This window comes from Notothenia coriiceps, unplaced genomic scaffold (assembly GCF_000735185.1).
Source record: "Notothenia coriiceps isolate Sejong01 unplaced genomic scaffold, NC01 NC01_scaffold00019351, whole genome shotgun sequence".
Classification (NCBI taxonomy): domain Eukaryota; kingdom Metazoa; phylum Chordata; class Actinopteri; order Perciformes; family Nototheniidae; genus Notothenia; species Notothenia coriiceps.
Window position 1 is genome coordinate 1172892 of NW_011352052.1, and position 18410 is coordinate 1191301.

Below are 18410 nucleotides of genomic sequence, written 5' to 3' on the forward strand. Positions count from 1 at the left end.
ACCTCCTAACACATTCTACACGTAGATTGGACTGAAAGAGAGCACCTATTGTCATACAATCCATTAAATAGTTCCTTCATTTAGGAGATTCTTAATCCAAAGCTATTTTGGTGTTTCTCATTAACACCTTGGGGGGTTTACTGACACGCTCAAGGTTACTGTAACATAGCCCACCTTGGATGAGTCTTTTGACCCCATATCCCAATCCTGTGCCCAACCCCCAGCCTTCTCCCCACACTGCTGCCCTGCGCGGCTGCTCTTCACGACTGTTAACTGGCAGGGGAAGTCTGCTCCACCGACGGGCTGCCTTGCCTTTTAATGAAGTGCCAAATGATAACCTTCTCCACAATGCTGCCAGAAACGAAGGAATAAAAGGTTAGGGAGAAACACATTACCTCTTGTTTAAAGTCTCAATACACTGACACATTATGCATTTTACATTTCTGCAAACAGAAATCCCACGTGAGACAATGTTAGCAAGGAGGACAGTTAATTAGACCCAAAAAAAGGAAGGAGAAGAAACAGCTAATATCAGCTCAGTTAATATTCCACCACGATCAGCCTACCATTAGTGCTCTGGCTGTTTTAATATTCAGCATAAGGCTGGTTTGACCCTTTGACCGAAATCTTTCACAAACGAAATGCTATGCCTTTCCATCATACTGGAATATATTACTGTTTAGGTTTATTCCTGTGTTTAAGTAGTTGTATTTCTTTTTTCTCAGGGTGCTGTGATAGAAGCTTGTACTAGAGCAGTCTATTTTGTGCATTTATTTAACAAACCACAAACATACAGTACATTAAAAGCATATATGAGCATATTTTCGTATATTTCCTTACTCTCCCTCTATGTATTCAACAATATAGCCATGTATCCAGATTCAGTCGTTTCTAGTCATCATCCTTTCCCTACATTATGTTGGGTACAGTTGCCTTTCTAGTCTGCACAGGTGGTCGTGGCTTTGATCATTACGCTCATTAAATCCTGGAGTTAATCTTTCTCAGATGGATCTCCCCGAGGCTGGCCGGGGCCACTTAGTCTGAGCTCATTGTTAAATTGGCTTAGACTGAAACCACACCCTTCCCCCTTGTCCAATCCTCAAACCCCGCTGATTCAGTGTGTTAACATTGTAACATATTAGGACTGTAACCTGTAGAGCGGCCACCATCGTTCTTTGTGTGTTAGGTGTGCCGGAGCAACTTCCGAGTTGTTGTTTTTAACTAAGATATTAGTTGAAATTCTGTCCACTGCGATCCAATCAGCACACACTCCTGTTTCAAGCAACTGGCAGGTTAACCTAGATATTTCAAACACCTTTCCCTCTCGCCATGTCTCATGCAAATATTATAATAAAAAGTGGAGTCTTCTCAGCCCCAGCATGAGAAGCTTTTATTAAGAGAGCATCTTAAATCACAGTGGTAATCCACCCAGCCAAGATCACCTTGATTAAAAATGTATTAAATCCTTGGGCACTGTGAGGAGTAATAATTTCAGTTTCACCATTATTTTTTCATACCCTCTCAGACAGAGATGTAGATTTCATTAATGCTCCACGGGAGAGAGAGAGCTTGGCTCAGGATGTCTCATGTATTATTGGAGAAGATAGTAGGAAGATATGAGCTGGGGATAAAAGTTCAAAGCCACTGGAGTTTGGATGCTGGAAGTAGACTGGGTCATGTTAAGGGGTTCAAATCAATATTTCCCCATCTCAGAAGTTATTGTTACGGAGCCGAGCAACGTCTGTAAACCGCACTGTTCTTCATGAATGTATCCTCACCATCTGCACCAGCCATGCTGCCCTTTCAGAGACCAGAGCAAACCTATGTTTATGTAAAATACTCTTTTTAATCTTGGTCTGGTTATTAGTTAATTCCAAAAATAATTCAAAAGCCAAATATCCCACTGATCCAAAGCCTCCGGTGTCAACTAGTCCCAACTAATAGACGTGGCTTTGCTCCAAGACTTCTCTGTTTGGGTTTGCAAGGCTGCACTTTTGCTATTCCATTATGCTGCTGGAGAAATACACCCTGAAAACAAGAGTCTCTTGGTATGGAATGGTTTTCCAGTGTATTGTGACAATTTTTTTGTCTGATTCTTGTCTAGCTGGTTGTCCAAAGCTTACTTTTTTAAATACAGTGTGAAAAGCTGTATGTTTTGTGGATGTAACAAAATAGAAAAGTAGTCTGCAGCACAATGTCGTGGACACGTGAAAGCTTTCAGGCATTCTTTTTTTCTAAATCATAGCCCACAGCCCTCCCCTGCACATCAGGTTAATGGGCCTTGTGGTGTGGAAGGACAAGCACGTCCAGGCTCAAATTGAAATGGTAAACCAATACATTATGCTCGGGGAGCAAAACCATTTTCCTTAATGGTCTTTTCCAGCAAGGCTTACACAAGAGAAACGATTCCTATCCTCTCAATGTTTCCTCTCTAGTTCCTCTTCTCTGTGACCATCACAAGGCCTGAGTAATGTTCCTATGCACTTGTTAGCATGTTTTCCTGGTAGAGAAATGTTTGTTCTGAAAACTTGCCCCTTTGTGTTTAGTTATTTTTGTCCAAATGCATTTGGCTGGGAGTGTGTAAAAAGTGGGGATGACAGGTGGAGACAGATATAAGCTAGCAGCAAGTTTTAAAAATATTAGCTTAGCGATTGATCTCTGTTTCCTAATAGCTATAAACACAAGCCCCACGAAAAATGATAAAAGGAAAACATAAGGTTTTTATGTTCCAAATCATTCTACATTCTACCAGATACAATTCCTTTAATATGACACTGAGCTCAAACATTTGACTCATTGTAGAATTGGAAACAGAGTTGGCACGCAACACATTCCATGACTTTACCTTATGAATCTCTAAGCCCATCAAACTGTATCATGTTGGCCTTCAGAGTGGGTGTCTGCAAGATCAAGTGGCTGATATTCAATCCAACGCATTCACACATTTCCACCGGCTGGGCAATCCAAAGGATAACTAGATTTAATCTCCCATGGGAAATGACTAAGATCTGTCATTATCTTGGAGCCTCAAAATGAGACTTCCTGCACCCAGAATAGCACAGGCCCCTCCTGCCTTGATTGCGACACATTCTCCTTCTAACCACTGTGTCCAAGATCAGCTCCATTCAGAACAATCTGAGGAGGGATGAGTCTGTAGGCTTACACGCCATCGCATCAGTGTTACTAGATCTCAAGCAGATACCATTTTAAAAGACGATGTATTACTCCTGAAACTTATGTTCTGTTAATGGTGTGTGCTCATATTACTCACCAGGCCAAATGTACAGTCCCTGTCTCTGTTTTGATGTTGAACTGGGCAAAAATAAATGACATAAATAAATAAATAAAACAAGTGTATCAGAAATGGTTGAAATACTGTGTACATATTTGAACTTTTGGTTTCTAATTTATAAAAGATAAGCTTTAGCTCTTGGAGTACTTATTTTATTTTTTCCTTTCATGCGTAGCTTTGTGTTTTTATTTTCTATTTCTGTAAAGTGTGTAAATATATCTTTATGATAATAAGTAATATTAAAATCTTATTTTAAGAAAAAAAAACCTGTGTCCTTGTCTTTCTTGGTGGATAATGAAAATGAAGTATGAGTGTACATAAAAACTGTAAAGCTTCTTAGGCATATTGGTGCTTTGTGCTAAATGCTAATAACTATGCTAACCAACTGATGTTTAGCAGCTAATGCAGGGTTGCCAACTATGGGTACCTGGCTGGAGTGAGATTTTGATATCATGGGTTTAATTACACATATGCGCACTAAATGACTGCTATTGTGTCAGTAGCCGGACCTTAGCATATATATAGGGTATATATACAATATATACAAATACACAATATTGGACACAGACTATAAAGGGCACAAGTTTCATTCACTAATGAAAGTCAAACACATGTTTGTTTCCACTGTTTTATTGTGTGCCTGTCGCGATAAGAAATTAATTGACTTATTGTACGATAAATAAAAATGAACTCGATAAATTGTCATTTACATGAGGAGGTGACTAGCAGTTTGAAAGGATGTACTTGAATTATTATTATATATTATCATTATGTCAGTGGTCTAAAATGGTCATACAACGGTGCCGACAATATTATCGTTTATCGCAATAATTTCCGGGAAAATATATCCAACAAAATTAATTATCGTGAGAGGCCTATACATGAAACACACACACACACAAAACAAATCTACAGAGTTACTCCAAACTGCCTAATATATTAATTAACACACTCACTCTCATATACTCTTTGACTCTATTTTGGCCTAGTAGAACAATTAGCAGCAGACTTTTACTTTTTTATCATTTCTACTGGATCTTAGATCTGCGCATGCGCAATGCGGGTCGAGGATTGACCAACTGGCTCCGACTGCTCTGCTGTCTGTCAACGTTGTTAAGAGTGGTGGGGGCGGGGAGGGAGCGGATCGACAGCTTGAGCAGCTGTCAACTCAACATGGTAAATAACCAACCAAAAACGATCGCAGGTTCATCTTGTTTTTGCCGTGAGAATAGTTTGGGCAGCGTGAGAGCGTGAGATTGAGAGTGAAAGCGTGTGTCACACGCCAGATGCGTGAGAGTTGGCAACCCTGGCTAATGTCTACTGTCCTAGTTTAGCAGGGTAGCATAAACATACTAAACTAATATCGGGCGAATTAGCACTGAACACAAAATATGTTGATGGTGCTACAGTAGATGGAGAGTTACTGTAAAACAAGGGTACACACACACCCATCCAATTATTTTAAAGAAACACTCAAAACTACAAATGTAAACCTTGTGATGACGCTAGAGCAAATGTTAGGGCAAAACTAAAGTCTGTGTGTTTTTTCCATTGTTAAGCATGAATGGTCATACTTCATTGAAGTCCTGATTGTTGTTGAGACATTTCACAATCATTCTAAATGTCAACCCACTGGTGTTAATTGTCTAAGCATCATGAAAATCATCTGTACAAAATTCCACGCCAATCACTGAAATAGTTGAGATGTTTCAGTCTAGACAAAATGGTAGACTGATCGACCAACCATCAAACAGACCTTACCGCTGTGGCCACAAATATTACATTCATTCATTTTTAGGGATGTGTATCGTCTGAAATGTATCGATTCCGATTCTGCTTATCGATTCCGGTTCTTATCGATTCCCCGTTTCGATTCCAAAATGATAAAAGAAAGAGGTCAAACATTTAGATAACAAAAATGTCTTTATTCTTTTAAGCTTTAACTGACATTTTTACAAATTAAAAGAATACATGCAATACAAATGTATTACACAATAGCTGTGCTTTATTTTAACTGAGCTATGCCTGTGGCAAGCTATTAACTTGCCACAGGCATTGCACTGTGCCTTGTCTTTTTCTTTTTTAGTGTAGTGGAGCCACACTTTTGAGAGTTTACCGCAATCCATCTTTGGTGTTATGAAGTCAGAATCAGAATCAGAAACAGGTTTATTGCCAGGTAGGTTCACACATACGAGGAATTTGACTTGATGTCATGGTGCAGACATAACACATAAAACAAGAAATATAATATAAAACAAAAAATCTTTAAGGACACCGTAATAAAATATAGTTAAATAGCAAGATACTAAACAGCAGACGAAAGCTAAATGAACAGTATAACTTTTATAATAGAGAAAAAAGTTGACATTCAGTGAAATGGCACAACATTAATATAGTGAAGGACGTCAACAACCCCACTCACACTTCTTTTTCAACTCAAATGGGTTGCTCTGTTTAGGAACAACATAATTAGTCATTACTCAACAGGTTTGCTCAGCCTCTAAAGATGGACTCACTTTTTATTTATTCTTCTGTAAGCAAGTTCACTTGTTTGTGTAGTTTACCTTTGTGTAGCTGAACCTGGCCTGTAACAACACATGTGTACCAGACTGCCATGGCCATTAACCTTTAACTTCATATGAACCATGTGTAGAAATTCATTCGCTGGAGTATGCCCAAGATTTGTAAATGTAAATCAACTCCTCATCCATTAAGGAACACTTCACCAGTGACAGGTAGCCTTTCCAGAGCTTATAGTGCATACTAAGCACAGTGCACATTAATGCGGTGCAGCTGCTGAGCATGCATGGAGACTATGGATATGTCTCGATGCACTGATATTCAGTGGGCCACATTATTCATGTCATATCTACATACAATGGAGGCTCCTTCAGTCTTCACTGCTGGATAATCAGAATATTATTCAGCTGTATCCACATTTATACTGTATGTGAGTGTTTTTTTGGGGCACTTCTGTTTTTTACTTTTGAATACCTGTTTTAAAACTGCAATATTCGGGGAAAAAAACATTCTTAATTGGGGAAAAAAAAATGTTACGCTAGCTGAGGGTGGTCAAAAATGTGTTGTCGGCTAAATGGATTATGGAAATAAATTCTGTAATATCCACCTATGTGCAATGTGTGCTAGATGTGCAATATATATAGATGCCGTTAATAACTGTGTAATATATACCTGGCTGCTAAATCCTAAGAACTGTTACAGGATGTGTATTTTTTTTAAATTATGTAACTTTTTATTATATATTTTTTATTATATCATAACTTATTACTTTTTAAAAAAAATGCATGTCACATATTTAACATATGTAACATTAAGCTGTCTGTGGCTCTTTTTCCTGCTGTAACTATGCAAATGTCACCTCTATGGGACTAATAAAGGTATTCTGATTCTGATTCCCATTTGCCATTATCTCCGGACGGCATAACAATAACAAACCAACGATTGAAACCTGCAGAAGTGAAACAAATTCCTGAATACCTCTCTCCATTTTCTCTCATAGATGGGTACGATGGTCAAGCTCAAAGGTTCAACTCCGCATTATCAAACCATATCAATATTGACGCATGATTAAAAAAATGTTGATCTCAAATGTTTGTTCACATCATCTAGCCCTGACGTGCATGATAAATATATACCTAAAGCAAAAATAGAAATGATATGTTTCATAACATCGCACCCACGCTATTTTTTAATTACATTGTTTATCTAGAAAGAGAGTCTCAGTGCGGCAATGTGTTGAAATGTACTGGGCCTTGCCTGGGAGCCACTCTTCCTCCTCGAGCCACACTGGGACCACTCAGGGGAGTGTCTGGTTAACGCACTGAGCTGACATGTCATGATAGACAAGAGGTGAACCCCTGAGCCCCCAGCAGCCCACAAAAGAGCCCAAGGTTATATCATCAAGCCTGGGTCAGCTGTATAATTGGGCTGGGGGTCAGCACGAGGATATGGAGCGTGACAATGAGGCTATAGAGTTACAGTTTGTAGCCGAGCAGCAAGGGCCGGCGGTGGGGCATAACTGCGAGGCCAGACGTCCCTTCAAAGAGTTCAAGGTCCATCTGCGAGAGTGGCTCCAGCTCTGTACACTGTCACTGCAGGAATGTGTGTCACTGCCTGCCAGTCACCAGTACACCGTTGAGAGGGGGGGGAAGTAGATGGTGTGTGTATATCGGATTTGTTGTGAGAAAAAAATAAAACATTCATGATAATGAGTGTCAGACTCTCTCAAGGTTCTTTTAATTATTGACAACATCCCTTTAGCAAGAAGGTTTATAGATCGGACGTATGAGGTGCTTTTTTTGCCTTTGGTACTTCAATGTATATATGTTTATACTAAAGAAACAGACCATAGTGGTAACATCTGGAAAGCTCTTAGCACAGATCCCTAGAATCAACTCTGCCACATCATAAAAACCTTTACTGCACTTGGCTGTCCCAAAATACCACCAACAAAGCCCACCGATTCGCTGACAAAACCACAACGATGGATACAACCCAGCTCATGCTGTCACTCAACCACCTGGACTCCACACACTCACATTATACAGACAGCAAATGGAACACACATGTAACAAGCAGGTGCTGCCAAAGATTGGATTACTCTTTCTCTATTTTCTATCCAAGTTATTCTGTAGTTACAAAATAACAAGTAGATAATTCAAAGGGTGTGTGTCTGGGACTTGGGACTTTGCAGTTCACCACGGTGGTCCACTTATTTATTATTTGTATCATTGCTTTCAAGAGTGGAAGCATATTTAGTGGCAACTGCTAAAATAAAGTCTGCAATGGTATCAAACTCTATCAGTAAATTGATTCTTTAACAGTTATTAGCTGCTTAGCTAATATTATAGTTTCACTGACAGGACAAGCTTATGCCCAACCCTGTTTAGATGAATAAGATACTGAAATGATCTATCTAGCTTCATCATACTGGACTGCAAATGTGTTTATCATCTAACCCTTGGTTATTGACTTACATATGTATCACTTTCAACAATAAAAAGAATAGGTCTTTTTAAATATCAAAATGGCATATAGTAGGCGTATCTCTTTATCAAAAATCCTAAAACAAAAATGTTACCTGCCCTTGATTTAATGGTGGTCCATTGGGTGCAGAGATGCTTCAGGGAGAGGACATTTTATGTGTTGGTGCAGTCTGACTTGGTCCCTATGCACTGTGTATGCGAGCGAGAGAATTCTTGCATCTGCTTCTGAAGTGAACACAAAACAACTACTGACTGCAAACAGCGCCTGGAGCCAGGTACAAGGCAGCAACATCAGTCTGTGTAATGCTCCTCAGCTGTGTTAACACCAGCAGCTCTGCAGTGGCCACGGATCACTGGAGTGGTCATAAAAACACAGCTAGCACAAACACAGAACTAGGGGGCAGCCGGTAGAGGAAATGCAAAGCTGGGATAGGGTTGACAATGACATATAGAAACAGAACTACCAGCTGCATGATTCGCCAAGAGTTTCCCCTCTACTGTACATGTGTTTGGGATTTACTGTTCGTTCTAACTTCTCCCGCTCTTTTAAAAACAGCAATTAGAAAACATGACAATGGTGACTTTCTCTGAACTGGAGCCCCTTGTTCATGAGCCAAATCTTCCCTCAGGATTATTCTATACACTGTGAAGCTTAGCCACATTAGCTTTAGCTCACAGACCAGGAACAAAGCGAGTGCACCGGCTCGTAGGCTAATGTAATCTGGGTCATAACTTTCCCATCATTAGTATGTTACAGAATGATGAGGGATGGATTTCAGGATATAAACTGTTAGCCCTTCCTGTGAGTTAACCTTAAGCCCTTGTTCAAGTGTCCTCTTTCGGGGACAAGAGGACGCTTCCTTTCTTATTACACAGATAAATGTTGGAAACTGTCTCCCTGCCATTCTCTCTTAATCGTGGTTAAATCACCATGAAGGTGCATTGTAGAGCTGGAATAATAAGTCAACTCATTGATAAGTTGATCACCAGAAAAAATAAACATCAACTATTTGGATAGTCAACTAATTGTTGACAAAATGCTATTAGCAGCCTCTTAAACGTGGAGATGTCCTGCTTTTTTCTGTTTAATATCAAATTAAACTGAATATTTTGGAGAGACAAAACAAGACATTTTAAGACATCACCTTTGACATTGAGAAGTTGAAAGTTTTCACTTTTACCATTGTCCAATCAATTACTTATAAAAGTAGTTAGCCAATGAAATCACAAATTCTTTAGCTGCAGTCCTAGTGTGTTGTTCATGTAGATGGAAACACTAAGTGAAAAGATTAAGGCCATAAATGAGGTGGTAAACAAGGAACCTTCAGGGAATTTATGTGACATAGTAAAGCCATTGTGTTGCGCTGTCATGTTTTAAAGAGCCTTAAACGTTTTATTGCGCAATGACTATTTACAGAAATGCTTTCTATTGTTTGGCTGCTTGAAACATTATGACTTCCTCATGCCTTCCTACACAATATATTTTTTAACAACATAGGATTTTAACAGCTTGAAACTAAAATCTAAGGAATCCAGTTGTCCTTGAAGTTTTCTGCGATAACCTTATCTGTAACCACGCTACATACACATGTAACCGTAGCGTGCTCAAACAGAGCCAGGAAGTGAGTACGCAGATCTTACGGGTGTCACCAAAACGACTTTTATAAACTGTGCGCATGGCACAGATTATCTGATAACACATCCTGGACTTTACAGAGATTGTTGTTGATGAGATCAATTCAAGGTCACGTCAGTCAAACCCACTTCTTTTCTCCCCCTAACCCAAAGCATTTAAAGAAACAATTTGCGTGCTGATCAGGGGATCCGTGCGGTGTTATTATCTTGTTAGGGCCAGTTAAGAGGCCGTGTCTCCGAGGGCTGAGCCGACCTGTCAGGGAGGCGTCACTTTGCTCTGTGGGCTGCCAGGCCACCACAAAGGCGTTAACAGTCCAAACCTCTTTGCCACATGGAGATTAAAAGAGGCAAACACACACACAAAGACAGAGAAAAACATCACCTCACTAGCCTCAAGGTATTTCCCTGATCTGTTAAGAGTCTGAATGTTTTTGTCTCAGCCTGCTTAGAAAATTCATGAGGCTATTATTCCAAGTTACTGACCAATATTCATATAAATAGCAATGTTTCAATGTTTGTATAATTATTTAGCGGTCAAAGTATGTATGTGTAGCTATAGGTAGGTAGGGAAGTTACTGTATAACTTATAATAATGGGCTGCACTACAGAAGCTATTTCTGAAAATGTACACCTCCCCCGGGGGCAAGTCACTTCTTAATAACTGAGAACACTAAGGAGTCAGATTAATATTAATTAAATAATAATAATATGCCTGTTTGTGCTGTTACTCTTATAGGACAATGAGCACAGTGTGATTTCATGCAACATTTACTGGAGATCAGAATTGAAAACGTTGCTTCTAAAAAACTGTTGAAGTGTTGCCTTTCAGGTGACTGTTTATGGCTAATTAAAAAACATCACTGTAATCTACAGGGATGACTATCTCATGACACAGCCCTCCAACATAAAGAAACATGGCACCACAAAGCAATCAATAAATGAATGTTGAATTATTAATAATGAAACATATAAGCATGTGGTAGCTATTGCACAGCATTCTTCATCTCAATACAACTATTTTACTGGAAACATTTGTGATTGTGACTAAGTGATCATAAAAGCAAATAGAAGCAATGTTTTATTATTACATTCAATCTCACTTGCCTGGAAACTGGAAAGAACTTTTTTTTCTTAAAACAACTGAAACAACAATGATCCAGTAAAAACATGACTGTGGTCATGTTTTTACTGGATTTTGGTTCCACATCCACATCCAGGGAAAAACGTAACTGATTGCATTGAGAGCTGGTACTGAGCCATTCAAAGGGATGACAAAGATGTCGTGACACACACTGACCTATAATTGCCAACAGCAGAGTGCTGAGGGCCATTGATTGGCGGGCTTTTAGGGCCCTGTGGCCTTAGAGGATGAGAGCCATCATGCAATTGCACAGGATCAGCAAATCACTGTCAGATGCCCACTGGCTGGATCACTCCAAACCTATTTTCCCATCAGCATCAGAGGGTTTACAGAAAACAATAAAAGGAAAATGGTGCCAATAAAACAGAAAGAATCCTTAAGCCATGTTAAAACTAAGTAGTGCTAAAGTCAAAACAAAGTAGTGTGTTACGTGAGAGAAGGAAAGAATATGTTATTATCTTGCACAATAATTCACTCTTCAAAATGACAGTCTCGAGTGCATTGAAAAGTAACAATGCAAGAAAAGTAATAGCTACAGTATGCTAAAGACATGTTGGCTCACAGGTTCCATTCATTCAATAACAAATAAAAAGGCTATGTTTGTAGAAGTCTAATAAATACATTAGTGTTGAAATAGAGACATCAGTCAGCAGGGAAGCATTTGGGTGATGTCCAGGCATTTCTAAATCTGCCAACACAGATTAGGTGAACTCCATTTAGGCCATAATAGCAGATTTCCTTAAATCACTGCCAAAACTCTACAGTTTAACAAGCTTTTGAAGATGTTCTAGAAAACTGTTCCTATTAGCCCGTCAGGCAGTTTTTGATGTCTTAATGCAGGTCAGCTCCCAGCCCTGCAGCTGCACAGAGAAAGACAGGCCGGGGAAAGGAGGGGGGTTTGTGGAATAAACCCAGAATCAGCAGTTCTCCTTCTGCCTCCTTTCTTATCTGCTCACACAGCCAGTTGAGAAGCACACAGACCGACACTGCAGACACAGCCAAGCTTTCCTGGCATCTCTCCCCCCACTACGGAGAGATGAGTTTGTCCTCCCAACTACACCTCTGCGTGAAGCCCTACACACATCAAGCAGCAGCAGCAGCAGCCACAAGCACATTTAATTGGCCAGCTGTCTGAGTGGTCAGAGGCAGAGCTACTAATGACTTCAGAAAGAAGTTTTGCGACACTCTCTCAAGCCATATAGAAGCACACAAGAGTGCAAGCCTGAGCCATATGCAACTGTCAGAGAATTGTCCTTGCCCTTTCATCCCCACTGGAGCAAATCTGCACTTTCCCATTTCTTCTTCATGATGTTAATTGATTAAAAATTCAACATATGGTAATACAAAGCAAGTGAGAAAGGCTCTGCTTGCAGGCAATAGATGCAGTTAAGTCCCGACAGTATATCAAAGTGATGTCTTATCAACTAATTATCTCCTCTGAATTGTTTATCAAACACAGACCCTAAAGACTTTTCTCTCAGAGTAAATCTCTATGTGTGCACTGTTATGTGAATCGTGTGTGTCTGTAGGTGACATCTCTGGCTAACATTGCGTGTAAGACTAGTAAACACAGACATCAGCAATATACAAAGCACACTGACCGTGGATGCCACAGGGAGACACAGCGTAGATGAGTCAGGAGGGCCGAAGGGTGGAGGAGATGATCAAGGGCCAGCAGATTAATGCTGAAAAGAGCACACGCTGCTTTTATGAGATGCACTTACAATTTATGATGATGGTTGAATGCACTTCATGTAAGCTGTTAAATAAGGATAATGTAATTTAATTATGTAAAGTAATGCTTATGTTTGAGACAGTTAGGTCATTCTTCTTTTAAAAAAGCTCCCTAAAAAACTAAATTTGATGACACTTATGTCATACATTTAAGTAGAGTTGTCCAACAATCTGGAGTATATATATACTTAAATATTTTTAACCCAAATCAAAAAATTGGTGGCATGGTTTTATCTTTTGGAAAACTGGCTGCTAGTGGCAGTTTTAACTATTCAAATTACCCAGAAATAGTACAAACACAAATAAACCTGGGGCAACACAATTGTATTGTATCTCTCCTGTAGTGTTCGTTTCTCCCCCATTTGGTTTTCCTTGTCATATGTATTAAACACCATTTTAAGCTCCCTTTTAATGTCTCGGACTACTATTTCAAATGAATAAATGCAGTTAATATACAAAGAAAATGTATTCCAACATGTTAGTCGAATTGTGGGTGTGTAATATCTGATGGATGAACATAATATAGCGTTACACATTAATTTCATGTTCCCATTTTTGACCTGGAACACCAATGGTGTTACAAATTTGAATTGGTGATCAGATTTATATGTTCAAATGCCTACTGTGAAGGAAATCATAAGGCCTTGAAGCAATAAAATGTAAAACACAATATTTATGATTGATGAAAGTAGTAAAACGGTCAGATTGGAGTCGACCCAAACACGACAGGAGGGTCAACCATGATGTCTGTTAACAACACATTCCTTGACACAATGGCTGCCAGCTAATGTGTTATATTTTAGCAAGCTAACATTAACAATTATGTTAGACAGCATAACAAACAATTTTTCTATTCTCATGAATGGCGAATAAACAACAGGATTTAATATCGCAAATTATTTCATTAGTTTGGAAGTTTTCATTTAATGGTTGCTAACTAGCTGTTGCTAATAGCTACAAAATCATCAAAATAACTACAGTAAGTAGTTTAAACAGCTGCTTTAAGGGACGGTCGATAATAATAAAAACACAAGAATAAGTCACTGAAACAGTTACCTATCAGTTAAGTCCTGTGGTATTCCTTGTTAGGTTATTTCCTTAGAAAACGTTATTTATTGTCCTTGAACTAAGCAACCATTAGCGCCAACTGTTAGCATGTTAGCAAGATGGCGACCATTCATCTTGTTTGAATCATAGGGTTTGAATTTAAACATGTCCATGTTCTATCTCAAATTAGACTAGCCAAAATTCGGTTGTAAAAAACAACAGTTGATGCACGATCAATCCTGGCCAATGTGGTTACTTTCTTACACAGCAGGGGGTGAGCTCTTGAAACAGCGTTTCAGTTTTCTTCCTCACATGGGGAGAGAGGATTTTTTTTGGTCTTCTTTATTGACATTCGGGATCGAACACAATTGGGCTTTTGGGTTCAAAGTTGCATCATCAGCCCAATTGTGTTCGATCCCGAATGTCAATAAAGAAGACCAAAAAAAATCCTCTCTCCCCATGTGAGGAAGAAAACNCCGGTTATCTTCACAACATAATTCCACTTTTTAGAACTGCGTTGTTCTATATATTTCTACAGTCGAACCACTCCTTAATTCTCTTGTCAATATGATAACAGTATTATAAGACGTGACCTCAAAGATTTATCTCAAAAACTTACATTTTTAGTAAAGACCTCTACACGTCATGGAACTCGCCTAGTTTAGTTTTTCTTTACTATTTACCAGTATTTGGTCTCAGGTGCGGGGAGAGAGTCCTTACGATAACTCGAGGGCTCCGGCGGACCCAGACTACGCGTCCTATTTCGGAGCGACTCACGTCGGCACCCTTCCGTAGCCCGGAACGTCGCTCCGGGTTCTCGGTCCATGGGGTGGTCCACAAACGACACCGCAATCTAAGATTTTTGTACAATATAAAATGGAAACGGGAGGACGTCGTCTCCACGGCACATTCCTCCTACCTGCTCCACAGACGTAGGAGCCTGAGACCCCTCGTCGACAACTCGACCACTGCAAACAGTCTGGTGGCCTTGTAGGGTCTTTTAGGTCCACTCGGCCGACTAGGCTCATGATGTATATATGATAGGGACTGTGTTTGTTGTAGTCGTACAAAAGTGTACATTGTCCACCCCGTTTTTTCATAAAATCAGTGTGGTTCCGTTCACAGAGGGTGAATTTTTCTCTCTCGGACTTAAACAGTAGGTTCCACTATGGAGTTGTACTCTCTGTTTACTCTTTTTTCTTAGTCTTTTAGTGTAACAGATAAAAGGTCTTCTTAAATAACGTTTAATTACCCTTTTTATTCATAAACCAGGTGGATGTTTGTTTGTTGTAAGACCGAGAGTGTCCTGGACATTGAAAAGAAATTCTCGGAGGAGACAGGCAGGTGAACAATTGACATAATTACGTGGACAAACTTTGAGCAATTCGTCATATTTTCTGTGGTAAGGTGTTGGACGTTTTGTCAGTGTTTTAGGTTTGAGGTAGATACGGTTCTGGTTTCTTCACAGTTTCCTGTGGTCTTTGGTTTTACATCCTGGACGTGGGTCCGACCCTTCTGACTTAGACGTTATCCATTCGTCTGAACAACTTCCTTTAGTTGACACCCTCGTTTATAATCTTTTACCTTCTGTATGTTCTGTGACTATTAGAGGGAGCTAGACCCCGAGGGTGCGGTCTGAGAGTGGGCCCCAGTTTTACTAGTGTTCTTAACCACTCCGTTTTAGGGTTCTTGGTGGCCCCCTTGATCACGTTACTGGACGTCTCTCGACCTGGTTCATTGTTTCCGCCATGGTAGTCATTGTGTCGCATGCGGCGGTCCTGAGTTTAGGACGCTCACGGTCTGCACAGGGGGACGAATTCTGTCATTGTACAGGTCGGGGCAGACTTCAAACGATCTCTACGTAAATCTACTAGGTCTTCTCTCCCTCTTACAGTATACAAGTCTACTTTGGTTTTATCTTGAAAAACCATTTTTGAGTTGATCTGCACAAACTCCTCTTTTCTACGACTCAACGTAGGTTTCTTGTGGTATGGATGGACACTTTGGTCACCCCCACCTTTGTAGTACGAAACCCCGACAAAAAGACGTTTCCTGGGTCTGCTACTAGCGCCATTTACCTTCTTCTTTACCGGTACATAGTATTCTAAAACTCACTGTTTGGAGGAAGGTAGTCGTTCCCGTACTTCTACTTTTGCACCGCCTAGAAAGTCGTACTGTTACTAGGGTTTGTGTGGCGGGCCGTTGCTATCCTCAACCGAAGCATTCTTCGTAAGTTCCAGGACCTCACCGGATCCGGTCAGGGTCTGGAGTTGGGGTAATCTTTTAGAACCTCCTCAACTCTTCAGGCACAACGGGTCGCTGTCGGGGTTTTGTGTGACGAGATCTCTTAGACGACCTCCTTACCGGTTTTTATGGCGTTGTCACCATTTGGAACTCTGAAGTCTTTGCAAACTGGAGACGTAACCGGTTGTTTCCCATATATTGTTTATATTTTGCTGTTCAGTTTAGTTCTTAGACTAACAAGAATCGGCAATAATATGACTCGATATGGTGACCGCATCTTTAACATTCATGAAAAGTGTTGTTCAGCATAGGGAGGCGCGGACCTCCTTTGTCATATTCAACCGACTTTTCGTTTGACGTTCGTCAAACGAAAGTTTGACCTTCTTCTTTCTTCGCTTCCTTTCACTTGCCCCGTCTTTTTGGAGGGACAATGCGTCGCAGACTTGTATCTGAGTTTGCCGTTTTGTATAAGTCACGCAAGTTAGTTAGTTAGTTACAATCAAATATATCGGTTATAGTGTATTACAATGTAAACAGAGTCACTAGCTGTCAAACATGTCCTTATAAGTCATACTGTTATTGCTGTGGGAGACAGGATCTGGAGACGGGAATCTGGGAGACAGGAATCTGGGAGACAGGAATCATGGGAGTGTAGCATGTTCATTTCTTTTTGGAGGCCTCTTTTGGGTGTCAATTTCCCTTTTTTACCTCTTTTGGAGTCCCTCTCGTTGTCTCCTCCCTAGGGAGAGGGTCCTGCCCTGTCTGCAGTTATCTACGGTGCACACTTTACTTCTATCTATGTACAACGAGTTGTATCCATCAGGTTTCAAACCTTTCGAAACACAACATATTATCCTTCCTACTTAGTCCTCCTATAGGTAGTCTGAATACTAGGTCCTGGTGTCGGTGCTGAGTTCTAGGTCCGAGCGCTAGGTACTGTGTCTGGCGTCTAGTAGGTACTGAGGCCTAGGGCCGCATATATTGTTCGTTTTTCTTTCCTCTTAAACCTTCGACCCAACTTGCCTTGTACTCTATGTCGTCCATATCCTGTCCTCTCTCTCTTCTTCATTCTACCGGGCGGCTTTCTGATTCCGGCCATATGTCGTTTGAATCCCCGACTTGATTAGTCGGGATTGATATTCGAAATAGTTTTTCTCTCCAGAATTCGCGTGAGAATTTTTGCCTATCCACAGACGGCGGGCTTTGTGTTGACCTTCGACTAAGGTGTTTTCACCTCGACCTATTCTTTTCGAGACCGAGGGTAACATGAAAATCTCCCCTGAGAATCCCTTGTTGTTGTTGGGGACGTAAGAACCTTGCGTTACGGGGATCAATCCTGTTATCCCATATTACTCAAAGAAATTCCATTCTACCGCGGACGGGTGGAATTCCGAAACATCGGTCTTCTTCTTAAAATTTAAGATAGGACACCAAGATATCCCTCGGTCACATTCCGTCGGTCTTGTCCTCCATTACCCAGGAAAAGAGTGAGACCAATCATGTGCTCGACGTCGTAAAACTTAGTCGACTTCGCCTGAACTGACTAAGACCATGTGGGACTAATACACTACTACGGCCCATTCCCAAACCGCTCCCTACACCCTACCCCTACACCCTACCCCTCCGTTTGCGCGTTCACGCGGAGGGTCCGCCATATTGAGGGCTGTTCCAAACCAACGAGTGTGGAGCGGTGTGGAGGGGGAGTGGGCTATCAAGCCCTCAAACAGCGAGTCTGGAGCGGTGCTGACTAGAGACCGGTCTCTACCTGACCGGAGTCACGCTGTGTGTGTCCGTCAGGAAACACGCTGTTTACAAGTAGTTCCAGCAAACATCCACTGATAAACTGCGATGTTAACAATCTCATGATAACCTCATATGTTTTAACTTAGGATCATACCTGTGTTTAGTCTAGAAAAAGGTAAATGTGACCATTTTATTATAAAGTTGTGTATATTTACAGACTGTTGCAAAAGCTAAGAAGCTTATAAACATCAGGTTTAAAACTAAAAGAGTTTTACAAAAAAGTAACACAATGAAATATGTTTGGAGTTTTATTTGAGTTATTAATTTACATTTGTTGTCAAAGAGATGCTGATTTGAAACCGTTGTTTCATACAGTTACGAAATTTCCTGTTTCTGCCGGAGAGAGGGGAGGCCGTCCCAAAGCTTGCTGCTGTATTTACTCCCTCCATCTGACAGGAGGGAGCCTCATGTGTCACTCCACGGAGTTCACTCCGTCACGGAGAGGGAGTGTGTAGGGGTAGGGTGTAGGGCGTGGTTTGGGATTGAGCCGATATCTGAGGAGCGGAAA